The 18,749-nt window shown below is 45.5% G+C and overlaps 17 non-coding genes across 17 annotated transcripts; all 17 read right to left on the minus strand.

The window, feature by feature from the left end:
- Nucleotides 1-896: 896 nt before the first annotated feature.
- On the minus strand, nucleotides 897-978 carry trnal-cag (transfer RNA leucine (anticodon CAG)). Its single transcript has one exon. It is a non-coding gene; the product is annotated as a tRNA-Leu (tRNA).
- A 974-nt stretch (nucleotides 979-1,952) lies between these two features.
- On the minus strand, nucleotides 1,953-2,034 carry trnal-cag (transfer RNA leucine (anticodon CAG)). Its single transcript has one exon. It is a non-coding gene; the product is annotated as a tRNA-Leu (tRNA).
- A 973-nt stretch (nucleotides 2,035-3,007) lies between these two features.
- Nucleotides 3,008-3,089, minus strand: trnal-cag (transfer RNA leucine (anticodon CAG)). The gene has a single exon. It is a non-coding gene; the product is annotated as a tRNA-Leu (tRNA).
- Nucleotides 3,090-4,062: 973 nt separating this feature from the next.
- Nucleotides 4,063-4,144, minus strand: trnal-cag (transfer RNA leucine (anticodon CAG)). The gene has a single exon. It is a non-coding gene; the product is annotated as a tRNA-Leu (tRNA).
- Nucleotides 4,145-5,117: 973 nt separating this feature from the next.
- On the minus strand, nucleotides 5,118-5,199 carry trnal-cag (transfer RNA leucine (anticodon CAG)). The gene has a single exon. It is a non-coding gene; the product is annotated as a tRNA-Leu (tRNA).
- A 973-nt stretch (nucleotides 5,200-6,172) lies between these two features.
- Nucleotides 6,173-6,254, minus strand: trnal-cag (transfer RNA leucine (anticodon CAG)). Its single transcript has one exon. It is a non-coding gene; the product is annotated as a tRNA-Leu (tRNA).
- A 947-nt stretch (nucleotides 6,255-7,201) lies between these two features.
- trnal-cag (transfer RNA leucine (anticodon CAG)) lies at nucleotides 7,202-7,283 on the minus strand. Its single transcript has one exon. It is a non-coding gene; the product is annotated as a tRNA-Leu (tRNA).
- A 974-nt stretch (nucleotides 7,284-8,257) lies between these two features.
- On the minus strand, nucleotides 8,258-8,339 carry trnal-cag (transfer RNA leucine (anticodon CAG)). The gene has a single exon. It is a non-coding gene; the product is annotated as a tRNA-Leu (tRNA).
- Nucleotides 8,340-9,313: 974 nt separating this feature from the next.
- trnal-cag (transfer RNA leucine (anticodon CAG)) lies at nucleotides 9,314-9,395 on the minus strand. The gene has a single exon. It is a non-coding gene; the product is annotated as a tRNA-Leu (tRNA).
- Nucleotides 9,396-10,369: 974 nt separating this feature from the next.
- trnal-cag (transfer RNA leucine (anticodon CAG)) lies at nucleotides 10,370-10,451 on the minus strand. Its single transcript has one exon. It is a non-coding gene; the product is annotated as a tRNA-Leu (tRNA).
- A 974-nt stretch (nucleotides 10,452-11,425) lies between these two features.
- Nucleotides 11,426-11,507, minus strand: trnal-cag (transfer RNA leucine (anticodon CAG)). The gene has a single exon. It is a non-coding gene; the product is annotated as a tRNA-Leu (tRNA).
- Nucleotides 11,508-12,480: 973 nt separating this feature from the next.
- On the minus strand, nucleotides 12,481-12,562 carry trnal-cag (transfer RNA leucine (anticodon CAG)). The gene has a single exon. It is a non-coding gene; the product is annotated as a tRNA-Leu (tRNA).
- A 974-nt stretch (nucleotides 12,563-13,536) lies between these two features.
- Nucleotides 13,537-13,618, minus strand: trnal-uag (transfer RNA leucine (anticodon UAG)). The gene has a single exon. It is a non-coding gene; the product is annotated as a tRNA-Leu (tRNA).
- Nucleotides 13,619-14,592: 974 nt separating this feature from the next.
- Nucleotides 14,593-14,674, minus strand: trnal-cag (transfer RNA leucine (anticodon CAG)). Its single transcript has one exon. It is a non-coding gene; the product is annotated as a tRNA-Leu (tRNA).
- Nucleotides 14,675-15,648: 974 nt separating this feature from the next.
- Nucleotides 15,649-15,730, minus strand: trnal-cag (transfer RNA leucine (anticodon CAG)). The gene has a single exon. It is a non-coding gene; the product is annotated as a tRNA-Leu (tRNA).
- Nucleotides 15,731-16,704: 974 nt separating this feature from the next.
- trnal-uag (transfer RNA leucine (anticodon UAG)) lies at nucleotides 16,705-16,786 on the minus strand. The gene has a single exon. It is a non-coding gene; the product is annotated as a tRNA-Leu (tRNA).
- A 974-nt stretch (nucleotides 16,787-17,760) lies between these two features.
- Nucleotides 17,761-17,842, minus strand: trnal-cag (transfer RNA leucine (anticodon CAG)). Its single transcript has one exon. It is a non-coding gene; the product is annotated as a tRNA-Leu (tRNA).
- Nucleotides 17,843-18,749: the final 907 nt, after the last annotated feature.

Raw genomic sequence — 18,749 nt, forward strand, 5'->3', positions numbered from 1 at the left:
GCAATTAAAGGGGTTGACAGTAAACTCTCGAGAAACGATTTTGCAACATACCGGTCACAGGAACCTACGTATCCACTGGGCAACAACAGAAATTAGGTGCATGTTGGGACAAACCAGTTACAACATTCATTCAATATTTATTCCTATATCAACATTACTGACAAAAACAGATTATCTGGTCATGATCACATTGCTGTTTGTGGGATCGTGCTGTGTGCAAACTGGCTGCGCCATTTCCCACAATACAACAGTGACTCACTTTAAAAATACTTCATTGGCTGTAAAGCGCTTCGGGACATGAAAGGCGCCAACACACTGCAGAAAATGTTACCCGATAGCTGGCAAAATGCGCGCTGTTGTGAGAAATACGTGTGTTGGTTGCATTGCAGGCATGATAAACTTAATGACTGGCGCTGCCTGTTAAGTGATGTCGTAACAATATACGTGTTGTGTGATTGCACAGGAGGAAGGATTGTGATGCAACTCAGTAAATGTGCAGAATTTGGAGCACATTTTTCTGCAGTTGCAGTCGGTTCATTGTCAGGGTGGCCGAGTGGTTTAAGGTGCCAAACTCAAAGATTGTAATCCTTACCTTACCAAAGGTTGGTGTATTCTGGGACGTGAGTGCCAAACCCACTTCTAGCGGCGTGGTTTCCAATCCCACTTCTGACATTAACTTTTTATCCACACAAATGCGGCCAGCGTGCAAAAAGCATGCTCAACTGGCCTTCAATTTTCAAGTGGTGACATCAAACTCTTCGATGGTATTGCCATTTGCCAACAAACTAAAGGCACCGCTCACAGTCCAACTACTTTTCCACACCAAAATGGCCCCATTGTAAAACAGGTGCCCATGCTTGTGCTGACAGAATGCAAGTGTTACGCAGGGAAAATTCTGGCAGCGGTGGGATTTGAACCCACGCCTCCGAAGAGACTGGAACCTGGATCCAGCGCCTTAGACCGCTCGGCCACGCTACCACTGGTAGCAGCTTCTGTTCTGGAACGAGTGACCGTTGAGTGAAATGTGACTTTGCCATGCGGAAAATAATAATTAAGGCAATTAAAGGGGTTGACAGTAAACTCTCGAGAAACGATTTTGCAACATACCGGTCACAGGAACCTACGTATCCACTGGGCAACAACAGAAATTAGGTGCATGTTGGGACAAACCAGTTACAACATTCATTCAATATTTATTCCTATATCAACATTACTGACAAAAACAGATTATCTGGTCATGATCACATTGCTGTTTGTGGGATCGTGCTGTGTGCAAACTGGCTGCGCCATTTCCCACAATACAACAGTGACTCACTTTAAAAATACTTCATTGGCTGTAAAGCGCTTCGGGACATGAAAGGCGCCAACACACTGCAGAAAATGTTACCCGATAGCTGGCAAAATGCGCGCTGTTGTGAGAAATACGTGTGTTGGTTGCATTGCAGGCATGATAAACTTAATGACTGGCGCTGCCTGTTAAGTGATGTCGTAACAATATACGTGTTGTGTGATTGCACAGGAGGAAGGATTGTGATGCAACTCAGTAAATGTGCAGAATTTGGAGCACATTTTTCTGCAGTTGCAGTCGGTTCATTGTCAGGGTGGCCGAGTGGTTTAAGGTGCCAAACTCAAAGATTGTAATCCTTACCTTACCAAAGGTTGGTGTATTCTGGGACATGAGTGCCAAGCCCACTTCTAGCGGCGTGGTTTCCAATCCCACTTCTGACATTAACTTTTTATCCACACAAATGCGGCCAGCGTGCAAAAAGCATGCTCAACTGGCCTTCAATTTTCAAGTGGTGACATCAAACTCTTCGATGGTATTGCCATTTGCCAACAAACTAAAGGCACCGCTCACAGTCCAACTACTTTTCCACACCAAAATGGCGCCATTGTAAAACAGGTGCCCATGCTTGTGCTGACAGAATGCAAGTGTTACGCAGGGAAAATTCTGGCAGCGGTGGGATTTGAACCCACGCCTCCAAAGAAACTGGAACCTGGATCCAGCGCCTTAGACCGCTCGGCCACACTACCACTGGTAGCAGCTTCTGTTCTGGAACGAGTGACCGTTGAGTGAAATGTGACTTTGCCATGCGGAAAATAATAATTAAGGCAATTAAAGGGGTTGACAGTCAACTCTCGAGAAACGATTTTGCAACATACCGGTCACAGGAACCTACGTATCCACAGGGCAACAACAGAAATTAGGTGCATGTTGGGACAAACCAGTTACAACATAGATTCAATATTTATTCCTATATCAACATTACTGACAAAAACAGATTATCTGGTCATGATCACATTGCTGTTTGTGGGATCGTGCTGTGTGCAAACTGGCTGCGCCATTTCCCACAATACAACAGTGACTCACTTTAAAAATACTTCGTTGGCTGTAAAGCGCTTCGGGACATGAAAGGCGCCAACACACTGCAGAAAATGTTACCCGATAGCTGGCAAAATGCGCGCTGTTGTGAGAAATACGTGTGTTGGTTGCATTGCAGGCATGATAAACTTAATGACTGGCGCTGCCTGTTAAGTGATGTCGTAACAATATACGTGTTGTGTGATTGCACAGGAGGAAGGATTGTGATGCAACTCAGTAAATGTGCAGAATTTGGAGCACATTTTTCTGCAGTTGCAGTCGGTTCATTGTCAGGGTGGCCGAGTGGTTTAAGGTGCCAAACTCAAAGATTGTAATCCTTACCTTACCAAAGGTTGGTGTATTCTGGGACGTGAGTGCCAACCCACTTCTAGCGGCGTGGTTTCCAATCCCACTTCTGACATTAACTTTTTATCCACACAAATGCGGCCAGCGTGCAAAAAGCATGCTCAACTGGCCTTCAATTTTCAAGTGGTGACATCAAACTCTTCGATGGTATTGCCATTTGCCAACAAACTAAAGGCACCGCTCACAGTCCAACTACTTTTGCACACCAAAATGGCCCCATTGTAAAACAGGTGCCCATGCTTGTGCTGACAGAATGCAAGTGTTACGCAGGGAAAATTCTGGCAGCGGTGGGATTTGAACCCACGCCTCCAAAGAGACTGGAACCTGGATCCAGCGCCTTAGACCGCTCGGCCACACTACCACTGGTAGCAGCTTCTGTTCTGGAACGAGTGACCGTTGAGTGAAATGTGACTTTGCCATGCGGAAAATAATAATTAAGGCAATTAAAGGGGTTGACAGTCAACTCTCGAGAAACGATTTTGCAACATACCGGTCACAGGAACCTACGTATCCACAGGGCAACAACAGAAATTAGGTGCATGTTGGGACAAACCAGTTACAACATAGATTCAATATTTATTCCTATATCAACATTACTGACAAAAACAGATTATCTGGTCATGATCACATTGCTGTTTGTGGGATCGTGCTGTGTGCAAACTGGCTGCGCCATTTCCCACAATACAACAGTGACTCACTTTAAAAATACTTCGTTGGCTGTAAAGCGCTTCGGGACATGAAAGGCGCCAACACACTGCAGAAAATGTTACCCGATAGCTGGCAAAATGCGCGCTGTTGTGAGAAATACGTGTGTTGGTTGCATTGCAGGCATGATAAACTTAATGACTGGTGCTGCCTGTTAAGTGATGTCGTAACAATATACGTGTTGTGTGATTGCACAGGAGGAAGGATTGTGATGCAACTCAGTAAATGTGCAGAATTTGGAGCACATTTTTCTGCAGTTGCAGTCGGTTCATTGTCAGGGTGGCCGAGTGGTTTAAGGTGCCAAACTCAAAGATTGTAATCCTTACCTTACCAAAGGTTGGTGTATTCTGGGACGTGAGTGCCAACCCACTTCTAGCGGCGTGGTTTCCAATCCCACTTCTGACATTAACTTTTTATCCACACAAATGCGGCCAGCGTGCAAAAAGCATGCTCAACTGGCCTTCAATTTTCAAGTGGTGACATCAAACTCTTCGATGGTATTGCCATTTGCCAACAAACTAAAGGCACCGCTCACAGTCCAACTACTTTTGCACACCAAAATGGCCCCATTGTAAAACAGGTGCCCATGCTTGTGCTGACAGAATGCAAGTGTTACGCAGGGAAAATTCTGGCAGCGGTGGGATTTGAACCCACGCCTCCAAAGAGACTGGAACCTGGATCCAGCGCCTTAGACCGCTCGGCCACACTACCACTGGTAGCAGCTTCTGTTCTGGAACGAGTGACCGTTGAGTGAAATGTGACTTTGCCATGCGGAAAATAATAATTAAGGCAATTAAAGGGGTTGACAGTCAACTCTCGAGAAACGATTTTGCAACATACCGGTCACAGGAACCTACGTATCCACAGGGCAACAACAGAAATTAGGTGCATGTTGGGACAAACCAGTTACAACATAGATTCAATATTTATTCCTATATCAACATTACTGACAAAAACAGATTATCTGGTCATGATCACATTGCTGTTTGTGGGATCGTGCTGTGTGCAAACTGGCTGCGCCATTTCCCACAATACAACAGTGACTCACTTTAAAAATACTTCGTTGGCTGTAAAGCGCTTCGGGACATGAAAGGCGCCAACACACTGCAGAAAATGTTACCCGATAGCTGGCAAAATGCGCGCTGTTGTGAGAAATACGTGTGTTGGTTGCATTGCAGGCATGATAAACTTAATGACTGGCGCTGCCTGTTAAGTGATGTCGTAACAATATACGTGTTGTGTGATTGCACAGGAGGAAGGATTGTGATGCAACTCAGTAAATGTGCAGAATTTGGAGCACATTTTTCTGCAGTTGCAGTCGGTTCATTGTCAGGGTGGCCGAGTGGTTTAAGGTGCCAAACTCAAAGATTGTAATCCTTACCTTACCAAAGGTTGGTGTATTCTGGGACGTGAGTGCCAACCCACTTCTAGCGGCGTGGTTTCCAATCCCACTTCTGACATTAACTTTTTATCCACACAAATGCGGCCAGCGTGCAAAAAGCATGCTCAACTGGCCTTCAATTTTCAAGTGGTGACATCAAACTCTTCGATGGTATTGCCATTTGCCAACAAACTAAAGGCACCGCTCACAGTCCAACTACTTTTCCACACCAAAATGGCCCCATTGTAAAACAGGTGCCCATGCTTGTGCTGACAGAATGCAAGTGTTACGCAGGGAAAATTCTGGCAGCGGTGGGATTTGAACCCACGCCTCCAAAGAGACTGGAACCTGGATCCAGCGCCTTAGACCGCTCGGCCACACTACCACTGGTAGCAGCTTCTGTTCTGGAACGAGTGACCGTTGAGTGAAATGTGACTTTGCCATGCGGAAAATAATAATTAAGGCAATTAAAGGGGTTGACAGTCAACTCTCGAGAAACGATTTTGCAACATACCGGTCACAGGAACCTACGTATCCACAGGGCAACAACAGAAATTAGGTGCATGTTGGGACAAACCAGTTACAACATAGATTCAATATTTATTCCTATATCAACATTACTGACAAAAACAGATTATCTGGTCATGATCACATTGCTGTTTGTGGGATCGTGCTGTGTGCAAACTGGCTGCGCCATTTCCCACAATACAACAGTGACTCACTTTAAAAATACTTCGTTGGCTGTAAAGCGCTTCGGGACATGAAAGGCGCCAACACACTGCAGAAAATGTTACCCGATAGCTGGCAAAATGCGCGCTGTTGTGAGAAATACGTGTGTTGGTTGCATTGCAGGCATGATAAACTTAATGACTGGCGCTGCCTGTTAAGTGATGTCGTAACAATATACGTGTTGTGTGATTGCACAGGAGGAAGGATTGTGATGCAACTCAGTAAATGTGCAGAATTTGGAGCACATTTTTCTGCAGTTGCAGTCGGTTCATTGTCAGGGTGGCCGAGTGGTTTAAGGTGCCAAACTCAAAGATTGTAATCCTTACCTTACCAAAGGTTGGTGTATTCTGGGACGTGAGTGCCAACCCACTTCTAGCGGCGTGGTTTCCAATCCCACTTCTGACATTAACTTTTTATCCACACAAATGCGGCCAGCGTGCAAAAAGCATGCTCAACTGGCCTTCAATTTTCAAGTGGTGACATCAAACTCTTCGATGGTATTGCCATTTGCCAACAAACTAAAGGCACCGCTCACAGTCCAACTACTTTTCCACACCAAAATGGCCCCATTGTAAAACAGGTGCCCATGCTTGTGCTGACAGAATGCAAGTGTTACGCAGGGAAAATTCTGGCAGCGGTGGGATTTGAACCCACGCCTCCAAAGAGACTGGAACCTGGATCCAGCGCCTTAGACCGCTCGGCCACACTACCACTGGTAGCAGCTTCTGTTCTGGAACGAGTGACCGTTGAGTGAAATGTGACTTTGCCATGCGGAAAATAATAATTAAGGCAATTAAAGGGGTTGACAGTCAACTCTCGAGAAACGATTTTGCAACATACCGGTCACAGGAACCTACGTATCCACAGGGCAACAACAGAAATTAGGTGCATGTTGGGACAAACCAGTTACAACATAGATTCAATATTTATTCCTATATCAACATTACTGACAAAAACAGATTATCTGGTCATGATCACATTGCTGTTTGTGGGATCGTGCTGTGTGCAAACTGGCTGCGCCATTTCCCACAATACAACAGTGACTCACTTTAAAAATACTTCGTTGGCTGTAAAGCGCTTCGGGACATGAAAGGCGCCAACACACTGCAGAAAATGTTACCCGATAGCTGGCAAAATGCGCGCTGTTGTGAGAAATACGTGTGTTGGTTGCATTGCAGGCATGATAAACTTAATGACTGGCGCTGCCTGTTAAGTGATGTCGTAACAATATACGTGTTGTGTGATTGCACAGGAGGAAGGATTGTGATGCAACTCAGTAAATGTGCAGAATTTGGAGCACATTTTTCTGCAGTTGCAGTCGGTTCATTGTCAGGGTGGCCGAGTGGTTTCTTACCTTACCAAAGGTTGGTGTATTCTGGGACGTGAGTGCCAAACCCACTTCTAGCGGCGTGGTTTCCAATCCCACTTCTGACATTAACTTTTTATCCACACAAATGCGGCCAGCGTGCAAAAAGCATGCTCAACTGGCCTTCAATTTTCAAGTGGTGACATCAAACTCTTCGATGGTATTGCCATTTGCCAACAAACTAAAGGCACCGCTCACAGTCCAACTACTTTTGCACACCAAAATGGCCCCATTGTAAAACAGGTGCCCATGCTTGTGCTGACAGAATGCAAGTGTTACGCAGGGAAAATTCTGGCAGCGTTGGGATTTGAACCCACGCCTCCGAAGAGACTGGAACCTGAATCCAGCGCCTTAGACCGCTCGGCCACGCTACCACTGGTAGCAGCTTCTGTTCTGGAACGAGTGACCGTTGAGTGAAATGTGACTTTGCCATGCGGAAAATAATAATTAAGGCAATTAAAGGGGTTGACAGTAAACTCTCGAGAAACGATTTTGCAACATACCGGTCACAGGAACCTACGTATCCACAGGGCAACAACAGAAATTAGGTGCATGTTGGGACAAACCAGTTACAACATTCATTCAATATTTATTCCTATATCAACATTACTGACAAAAACAGATTATCTGGTCATGATCACATTGCTGTTTGTGGGATCGTGCTGTGTGCAAACTGGCTGCGCCATTTCCCACATTACAACAGTGACTCACTTTAAAAATACTTCATTGCCTGTAAAGCGCTTCGGGACATGAAAGGCGCCAACACACTGTAGAAAATGTTACCCGATAGCTGGCAAAATGCGCGCTGTTGTGAGAAATACGTGTGTTGGTTGCATTGCAGGCATGATAAACTTAATGACTGGCGCTGCCTGTTAAGTGATGTCGTAACAATATACGTGTTGTGTGATTGCACAGGAGGAAGGATTGTGATGCAACTCAGTAAATGCGCAGAATTTGGAGCACATTTTTCTGCAGTTGCAGTCGGTTCATTGTCAGGGTGGCCGAGTGGTTTAAGGTGCCAAACTCAAAGATTGTAATCCTTACCTTACCAAAGGTTGGTGTATTCTGGGACGTGAGTGCCAAACCCACTTCTAGCGGCGTGGTTTCCAATCCCACTTCTGACATTAACTTTTTATCCACACAAATGCGGCCAGCGTGCAAAAAGCATGCTCAACTGGCCTTCAATTTTCAAGTGGTGACATCAAACTCTTCGATGGTATTGCCATTTGCCAACAAACTAAAGGCACCGCTCACAGTCCAACTACTTTTCCACACCAAAATGGCCCCATTGTAAAACAGATGCCCATGCTTGTGCTGACAGAATGCAAGTCTTACGCAGGGAAAATTCTGGCAGCGGTGGGATTTGAACCCACGCCTCCGAAGAGACTGGAACCTGGATCCAGCGCCTTAGACCGCTCGGCCACGCTACCACTGGTAGCAGCTTCTGTTCTGGAACGAGTGACCGTTGAGTGAAATGTGACTTTGCCATGCGGAAAATAATAATTAAGGCAATTAAAGGGGTTGACAGTAAACTCTCGAGAAACGATTTTGCAACATACCGGTCACAGGAACCTACGTATCCACAGGGCAACAACAGAAATTAGGTGCATGTTGGGACAAACCAGTTACAACATTCATTCAATATTTATTCCTATATCAACATTACTGACAAAAACAGATTATCTGGTCATGATCACATTGCTGTTTGTGGGATCGTGCTGTGTGCAAACTGGCTGCGCCATTTCCCACATTACAACAGTGACTCACTTTAAAAATACTTCATTGCCTGTAAAGCGCTTCGGGACATGAAAGGCGCCAACACACTGTAGAAAATGTTACCCGATAGCTGGCAAAATGCGCGCTGTTGTGAGAAATACGTGTGTTGGTTGCATTGCAGGCATGATAAACTTAATGACTGGCGCTGCCTGTTAAGTGATGTCGTAACAATATACGTGTTGTGTGATTGCACAGGAGGAAGGATTGTGATGCAACTCAGTAAATGCGCAGAATTTGGAGCACATTTTTCTGCAGTTGCAGTCGGTTCATTGTCAGGGTGGCCGAGTGGTTTAAGGTGCCAAACTCAAAGATTGTAATCCTTACCTTACCAAAGGTTGGTGTATTCTGGGACGTGAGTGCCAAACCCACTTCTAGCGGCGTGGTTTCCAATCCCACTTCTGACATTAACTTTTTATCCACACAAATGCGGCCAGCGTGCAAAAAGCATGCTCAACTGGCCTTCAATTTTCAAGTGGTGACATCAAACTCTTCGATGGTATTGCCATTTGCCAACAAACTAAAGGCACCGCTCACAGTCCAACTACTTTTCCACACCAAAATGGCCCCATTGTAAAACAGATGCCCATGCTTGTGCTGACAGAATGCAAGTCTTACGCAGGGAAAATTCTGGCAGCGGTGGGATTTGAACCCACGCCTCCGAAGAGACTGGAACCTGGATCCAGCGCCTTAGACCGCTCGGCCACGCTACCACTGGTAGCAGCTTCTGTTCTGGAACGAGTGACCGTTGAGTGAAATGTGACTTTGCCATGCGGAAAATAATAATTAAGGCAATTAAAGGGGTTGACAGTAAACTCTCGAGAAACGATTTTGCAACATACCGGTCACAGGAACCTACGTATCCACAGGGCAACAACAGAAATTAGGTGCATGTTGGGACAAACCAGTTACAACATTCATTCAATATTTATTCCTATATCAACATTACTGACAAAAACAGATTATCTGGTCATGATCACATTGCTGTTTGTGGGATCGTGCTGTGTGCAAACTGGCTGCGCCATTTCCCACAATACAACAGTGACTCACTTTAAAAATACTTCATTGCCTGTAAAGCGCTTCGGGACATGAAAGGCGCCAACACACTGTAGAAAATGTTACCCGATAGCTGGCAAAATGCGCGCTGTTGTGAGAAATACGTGTGTTGGTTGCATTGCAGGCATGATAAACTTAATGACTGGCGCTGCCTGTTAAGTGATGTCGTAACAATATACGTGTTGTGTGATTGCACAGGAGGAAGGATTGTGATGCAACTCAGTAAATGCGCAGAATTTGGAGCACATTTTTCTGCAGTTGCAGTCGGTTCATTGTCAGGGTGGCCGAGTGGTTTAAGGTGCCAAACTCAAAGATTGTAATCCTTACCTTACCAAAGGTTGGTGTATTCTGGGACGTGAGTGCCAAACCCACTTCTAGCGGCGTGGTTTCCAATCCCACTTCTGACATTAACTTTTTATCCACACAAATGCGGCCAGCGTGCAAAACGCATGCTCAACTGGCCTTCAATTTTCAAGTGGTGACATCAAACTCTTCGATGGTATTGCCATTTGCCAACAAACTAAAGGCACCGCTCACAGTCCAACTACTTTTCCACACCAAAATGGCCCCATTGTAAAACAGATGCCCATGCTTGTGCTGACAGAATGCAAGTCTTACGCAGGGAAAATTCTGGCAGCGGTGGGATTTGAACCCACGCCTCCGAAGAGACTGGAACCTGGATCCAGCGCCTTAGACCGCTCGGCCACGCTACCACTGGTAGCAGCTTCTGTTCTGGAACGAGTGACCGTTGAGTGAAATGTGACTTTGCCATGCGGAAAATAATAATTAAGGCAATTAAAGGGGTTGACAGTAAACTCTCGAGAAACGATTTTGCAACATACCGGTCACAGGAACCTACGTATCCACAGGGCAACAACAGAAATTAGGTGCATGTTGGGACAAACCAGTTACAACATTCATTCAATATTTATTCCTATATCAACATTACTGACAAAAACAGATTATCTGGTCATGATCACATTGCTGTTTGTGGGATCGTGCTGTGTGCAAACTGGCTGCGCCATTTCCCACATTACAACAGTGACTCACTTTAAAAATACTTCATTGCCTGTAAAGCGCTTCGGGACATGAAAGGCGCCAACACACTGTAGAAAATGTTACCCGATAGCTGGCAAAATGCGCGCTGTTGTGAGAAATACGTGTGTTGGTTGCATTGCAGGCATGATAAACTTAATGACTGGCGCTGCCTGTTAAGTGATGTCGTAACAATATACGTGTTGTGTGATTGCACAGGAGGAAGGATTGTGATGCAACTCAGTAAATGCGCAGAATTTGGAGCACATTTTTCTGCAGTTGCAGTCGGTTCATTGTCAGGGTGGCCGAGTGGTTTAAGGTGCCAAACTCAAAGATTGTAATCCTTACCTTACCAAAGGTTGGTGTATTCTGGGACGTGAGTGCCAAACCCACTTCTAGCGGCGTGGTTTCCAATCCCACTTCTGACATTAACTTTTTATCCACACAAATGCGGCCAGCGTGCAAAAAGCATGCTCAACTGGCCTTCAATTTTCAAGTGGTGACATCAAACTCTTCGATGGTATTGCCATTTGCCAACAAACTAAAGGCACCGCTCACAGTCCAACTACTTTTCCACACCAAAATGGCCCCATTGTAAAACAGATGCCCATGCTTGTGCTGACAGAATGCAAGTCTTACGCAGGGAAAATTCTGGCAGCGGTGGGATTTGAACCCACGCCTCCGAAGAGACTGGAACCTGGATCCAGCGCCTTAGACCGCTCGGCCACGCTACCACTGGTAGCAGCTTCTGTTCTGGAACGAGTGACCGTTGAGTGAAATGTGACTTTGCCATGCGGAAAATAATAATTAAGGCAATTAAAGGGGTTGACAGTAAACTCTCGAGAAACGATTTTGCAACATACCGGTCACAGGAACCTACGTATCCACAGGGCAACAACAGAAATTAGGTGCATGTTGGGACAAACCAGTTACAACATTCATTCAATATTTATTCCTATATCAACATTACTGACAAAAACAGATTATCTGGTCATGATCACATTGCTGTTTGTGGGATCGTGCTGTGTGCAAACTGGCTGCGCCATTTCCCACAATACAACAGTGACTCACTTTAAAAATACTTCATTGCCTGTAAAGCGCTTCGGGACATGAAAGGCGCCAACACACTGTAGAAAATGTTACCCGATAGCTGGCAAAATGCGCGCTGTTGTGAGAAATACGTGTGTTGGTTGCATTGCAGGCATGATAAACTTAATGACTGGCGCTGCCTGTTAAGTGATGTCGTAACAATATACGTGTTGTGTGATTGCACAGGAGGAAGGATTGTGATGCAACTCAGTAAATGCGCAGAATTTGGAGCACATTTTTCTGCAGTTGCAGTCGGTTCATTGTCAGGGTGGCCGAGCGGTTTAAGGTGCCAAACTCAAAGATTGTAATCCTTACCTTACCAAAGGTTGGTGTATTCTGGGACGTGAGTGCCAAACCCACTTCTAGCGGCGTGGTTTCCAATCCCACTTCTGACATTAACTTTTTATCCACACAAATGCGGCCAGCGTGAAAAAGCATGCTCAACTGGCCTTCAATTTTCAAGTGGTGACATCAAACTCTTCGATGGTATTGCCATTTGCCAACAAACTAAAGGCACCGCTCACAGTCCAACTACTTTTCCACACCAAAATGGCCCCATTGTAAAACAGGTGCCCATGCTTGTGCTGACAGAATGCAAGTGTTATGCAGGGAAAATTCTGGCAGCGGTGGGATTTGAACCCACGCCTCCGAAGAGACTGGAACCTGGATCCAGCGCCTTAGACCGCTCGGCCACGCTACCACTGGTAGCAGCTTCTGTTCTGGAACGAGTGACCGTTGAGTGAAATGTGACTTTGCCATGCGGAAAATAATAATTGAGGCAATTAAAGGGGTTGACAGTAAACTCTCGAGAAACGATTTTGCAACATACCGGTCACAGGAACCTACGTATCCACAGGGCAACAACAGAAATTAGGTGCATGTTGGGACAAACCAGTTACAACATTCATTCAATATTTATTCCTATATCAACATTACTGACAAAAACAGATTATCTGGTCATGATCACATTGCTGTTTGTGGGATCGTGCTGTGTGCAAACTGGCTGCGCCATTTCCCACATTCCAGCAGTGACTCACTTTAAAAATACTTCATTGGCTGTAAAGCGCTTCGGGACATGAAAGGCGCCAACACACTGCAGAAAATGTTACCCGATAGCTGGCAAAATGCGCGCTGTTGTGAGAAATACGTGTGTTGGTTGCATTGCAGGCATGATAAACTTAATGACTGGCGCTGCCTGTTAAGTGATGTCGTAACAATATACGTGTTGTGTGATTGCACAGGAGGAAGGATTGTGATGCAACTCAGTAAATGCGCAGAATTTGGAGCACATTTTTCTGCAGTTGCAGTCGGTTCATTGTCAGGGTGGCCGAGTGGTTTAAGGTGCCAAACTCAAAGATTGTAATCCTTACCTTACCAAAGGTTGGTGTATTCTGGGACGTGAGTGCCAAACCCACTTCTAGCGGCGTGGTTTCCAATCCCACTTCTGACATTAAATTTTTATCCACACAAATGCGGCCAGCGTGCAAAAAGCATGCTCAACTGGCCTTCAATTTTCAAGTGGTGACATCAAACTCTTCGATGGTATTGCCATTTGCCAACAAACTGAAGGCACCGCTCACAGTCCAAGTACGTTTCCACACCAAAATGGCCCCATTGTAAAACAGGTGCCCATGCTTGTGCTGACAGAATGCAAGTGTTACGCAGGGAAAATTCTGGCAGCGGTGGGATTTGAACCCACGCCTCCGAAGAGACTGGAATCTAGATCCAGCGCCTTAGACCGCTCGGCCACGCTACCACTGGTAGCAGCTTCTGTTCTGGAACGAGTGACCGTTGAGTGAAATGTGACTTTGCCATGCGGAAAATAATAATTAAGGCAATTAAAGGGGTTGACAGTAAACTCTCGAGAAACGATTTTGCAACATACCGGTCACAGGAACCTACGTATCCACAGGGCAACAACAGAAATTAGGTGCATGTTGGGACAAACCAGTTACAACATTCATTCAATATTTATTCCTATATCAACATTACTGACAAAAACAGATTATCTGGTCATGATCACATTGCTGTTTGTGGGATCGTGCTGTGTGCAAACTGGCTGCGCCATTTCCCACATTCCAGCAGTGACTCACTTTAAAAATACTTCATTGCCTGTAAAGCGCTTCGGGACATGAAAGGCGCCAACACACTGTAGAAAATGTTACCCGATAGCTGGCAAAATGCGCGCTGTTGTGAGAAATACGTGTGTTGGTTGCATTGCAGGCATGATAAACTTAATGACTGGCGCTGCCTGTTAAGTGATGTCGTAACAATATACGTGTTGTGTGATTGCACAGGAGGAAGGATTGTGATGCAACTCAGTAAATGCGCAGAATTTGGAGCACATTTTTCTGCAGTTGCAGTCGGTTCATTGTCAGGGTGGCCGAGTGGTTTAAGGTGCCAAACTCAAAGATTGTAATCCTTACCTTACCAAAGGTTGGTGTATTCTGGGACGTGAGTGCCAAACCCACTTCTAGCGGCGTGGTTTCCAATCCCACTTCTGACATTAACTTTTTATCCACACAAATGCGGCCAGCGTGCAAAAAGCATGCTCAACTGGCCTTCAATTTTCAAGTGGTGACATCAAACTCTTCGATGGTATTGCCATTTACCAACAAACTAAAGGCACCGCTCACAGTCCAACTACTTTTCCACACCAAAATGGCCCCATTGTAAAACAGATGCCCATGCTTGTGCTGACAGAATGCAAGTGTTATGCAGGGAAAATTCTGGCAGCGGTGGGATTTGAACCCACGCCTCCGAAGAGACTGGAATCTGGATCCAGCGCCTTAGACCGCTCGGCCACGCTACCACTGGTAGCAGCTTCTGTTCTGGAACGAGTGACCGTTGAGTGAAATGTGACTTTGCCATGCGGAAAATAATAATTAAGGCAATTAAAGGGGTTGACAGTAAACTCTCGAGAAACGATTTTGCAACATACCGGTCACAGGAACCTACGTATCCACAGGGCAACAACAGAAATTAGGTGCATGTTGGGACAAACCAGTTACAACATTCATTCAATATTTATTCCTATATCAACATTACTGACAAAAACAGATTATCTGGTCATGATCACATTGCTGTTTGTGGGATCGTGCTGTGTGCAAACTGGCTGCGCCATTTCCCACATTCCAGCAGTGACTCACTTTAAAAATACTTCATTGGCTGTAAAGCGCTTCGGGACATGAAAGGCGCCAACACACTGCAGAAAATGTTACCCGATAGCTGGCAAAATGCGCGCTGTTGTGAGAAATACGTGTGTTGGTTGCATTGCAGGCATGATAAACTTAATGACTGGCGCTGCCTGTTAAGTGATGTCGTAACAATATACGTGTTGTGTGATTGCACAGGAGGAAGGATTGTGATGCAACTCAGTAAATGCGCAGAATTTGGAGCACATTTTTCTGCAGTTGCAGTCGGTTCATTGTCAGGGTGGCCGAGTGGTTTAAGGTGCCAAACTCAAAGATTGTAATCCTTACCTTACCAAAGGTTGGTGTATTCTGGGACGTGAGTGCCAAACCCACTTCTAGCGGCGTGGTTTCCAATCCCACTTCTGACATTAACTTTTTATCCACACAAATGCGGCCAGCGTGCAAAAAGCATGCTCAACTGGCCTTCAATTTTCAAGTGGTGACATCAAACTCTTCGATGGTATTGCCATTTACCAACAAACTAAAGGCACCGCTCACAGTCCAACTACTTTTCCACACCAAAATGGCCCCATTGTAAAACAGATGCCCATGCTTGTGCTGACAGAATGCAAGTCTTACGCAGGGAAAATTCTGGCAGCGGTGGGATTTGAACCCACGCCTCCGAAGAGACTGGAACCTGGATCCAGCGCCTTAGACCGCTCGGCCACGCTACCACTGGTAGCAGCTTCTGTTCTGGAACGAGTGACCGTTGAGTGAAATGTGACTTTGCCATGCGGAAAATAATAATTAAGGCAATTAAAGGGGTTGACAGTAAACTCTCGAGAAACGATTTTGCAACATACCGGTCACAGGAACCTACGTATCCACAGGGCAACAACAGAAATTAGGTGCATGTTGGGACAAACCAGTTACAACATTCATTCAATATTTATTCCTATATCAACATTACTGACAAAAACAGATTATCTGGTCATGATCACATTGCTGTTTGTGGGATCGTGCTGTGTGCAAACTGGCTGCGCCATTTCCCACATTCCAGCAGTGACTCACTTTAAAAATACTTCATTGCCTGTAAAGCGCTTCGGGACATGAAAGGCGCCAACACACTGTAGAAAATGTTACCCGATAGCTGGCAAAATGCGCGCTGTTGTGAGAAATACGTGTGTTGGTTGCATTGCAGGCATGATAAACTTAATGACTGGCGCTGCCTGTTAAGTGATGTCGTAACAATATACGTGTTGTGTGATTGCACAGGAGGAAGGATTGTGATGCAACTCAGTAAATGCGCAGAATTTGGAGCACATTTTTCTGCAGTTGCAGTCGGTTCATTGTCAGGGTGGCCGAGTGGTTTAAGGTGCCAAACTCAAAGATTGTAATCCTTACCTTACCAAAGGTTGGTGTATTCTGGGACGTGAGTGCCAAACCCACTTCTAGCGGCGTGGTTTCCAATCCCACTTCTGACATTAAATTTTTATCCACACAAATGCGGCCAGCGTGCAAAAAGCATGCTCAACTGGCCTTCAATTTTCAAGTGGTGACATCAAACTCTTCGATGGTATTGCCATTTGCCAACAAACTGAAGGCACCGCTCACAGTCCAAGTACGTTTCCACACCAAAATGGCCCCATTGTAAAACAGGTGCCCATGCTTGTGCTGACAGAATGCAAGTGTTACGCAGGGAAAATTCTGGCAGCGGTGGGATTTGAACCCACGCCTCCGAAGAGACTGGAATCTAGATCCAGCGCCTTAGACCGCTCGGCCACGCTACCACTGGTAGCAGCTTCTGTTCTGGAACGAGTGACCGTTGAGTGAAATGTGACTTTGCCATGCGGAAAATAATAATTAAGGCAATTAAAGGGGTTGACAGTAAACTCTCGAGAAACGATTTTGCAACATACCGGTCACAGGAACCTACGTATCCACAGGGCAACAACAGAAATTAGGTGCATGTTGGGACAAACCAGTTACAACATTCATTCAATATTTATTCCTATATCAACATTACTGACAAAAACAGATTATCTGGTCATGATCACATTGCTGTTTGTGGGATCGTGCTGTGTGCAAACTGGCTGCGCCATTTCCCACATTCCAGCAGTGACTCACTTTAAAAATACTTCATTGGCTGTAAAGCGCTTCGGGACATGAAAGGCGCCAACACACTGTAGAAAATGTTACCCGATAGCTGGCAAAATGCGCGCTGTTGTGAGAAATACGTGTGTTGGTTGCATTGCAGGCATGATAAACTTAATGACTGGCGCTGCCTGTTAAGTGATGTCGTAACAATATACGTGTTGTGTGATTGCACAGGAGGAAGGATTGTGATGCAACTCAGTAAATGCGCAGAATTTGGAGCACATTTTTCTGCAGTTGCAGTCGGTTCATTGTCAGGGTGGCCGAGTGGTTTAAGGTGCCAAACTCAAAGATTGTAATCCTTACCTTACCAAAGGTTGGTGTATTCTGGGACGTGAGTGCCAAACCCACTTCTAGCGGCGTGGTTTCCAATCCCACTTCTGACATTAACTTTTTATCCACACAAATGCGGCCAGCGTGCAAAAAGCATGCTCAACTGGCCTTCAATTTTCAAGTGGTGACATCAAACTCTTCGATGGTATTGCCATTTACCAACAAACTAAAGGCACCGCTCACAGTCCAACTACTTTTCCACACCAAAATGGCCCCATTGTAAAACAGATGCCCATGCTTGTGCTGACAGAATGCAAGTGTTATGCAGGGAAAATTCTGGCAGCGGTGGGATTTGAACCCACGCCTCCGAAGAGACTGGAATCTGGATCCAGCGCCTTAGACCGCTCGGCCACGCTACCACTGGTAGCAGCTTCTGTTCTGGAACGAGTGACCGTTGAGTGAAATGTGACTTTGCCATGCGGAAAATAATAATTAAGGCAATTAAAGGGGTTGACAGTAAACTCTCGAGAAACGATTTTGCAACATACCGGTCACAGGAACCTACGTATCCACAGGGCAACAACAGAAATTAGGTGCATGTTGGGACAAACCAGTTACAACATTCATTCAATATTTATTCCTATATCAACATTACTGACAAAAACAGATTATCTGGTCATGATCACATTGCTGTTTGTGGGATCGTGCTGTGTGCAAACTGGCTGCGCCATTTCCCACATTCCAGCAGTGACTCACTTTAAAAATACTTCATTGGCTGTAAAGCGCTTCGGGACATGAAAGGCGCCAACACACTGTAGAAAATGTTACCCGATAGCTGGCAAAATGCGCGCTGTTGTGAGAAATACGTGTGTTGGTTGCATTGCAGGCATGATAAACTTAATGACTGGCGCTGCCTGTTAAGTGATGTCGTAACAATATACGTGTTGTGTGATTGCACAGGAGGAAGGATTGTGATGCAACTCAGTAAATGCGCAGAATTTGGAGCACATTTTTCTGCAGTTGCAGTCGGTTCATTGTCAGGGTGGCCGAGTGGTTTAAGGTGCCAAACTCAAAGATTGTAATCCTTACCTTACCAAAGGTTGGTGTATTCTGGGACGTGAGTGCCAAACCCACTTCTAGCGGCGTGGTTTCCAATCCCACTTCTGACATTAACTTTTTATCCACACAAATGCGGCCAGCGTGCAAAAAGCATGCTCAACTGGCCTTCAATTTTCAAGTGGTGACATCAAACTCTTCGATGGTATTGCCATTTACCAACAAACTAAAGGCACCGCTCACAGTCCAACTACTTTTCCACACCAAAAT

This window comes from Pristiophorus japonicus, chromosome 8 (assembly GCF_044704955.1).
Source record: "Pristiophorus japonicus isolate sPriJap1 chromosome 8, sPriJap1.hap1, whole genome shotgun sequence".
In the NCBI taxonomy this organism is placed as follows: domain Eukaryota; kingdom Metazoa; phylum Chordata; class Chondrichthyes; family Pristiophoridae; genus Pristiophorus; species Pristiophorus japonicus.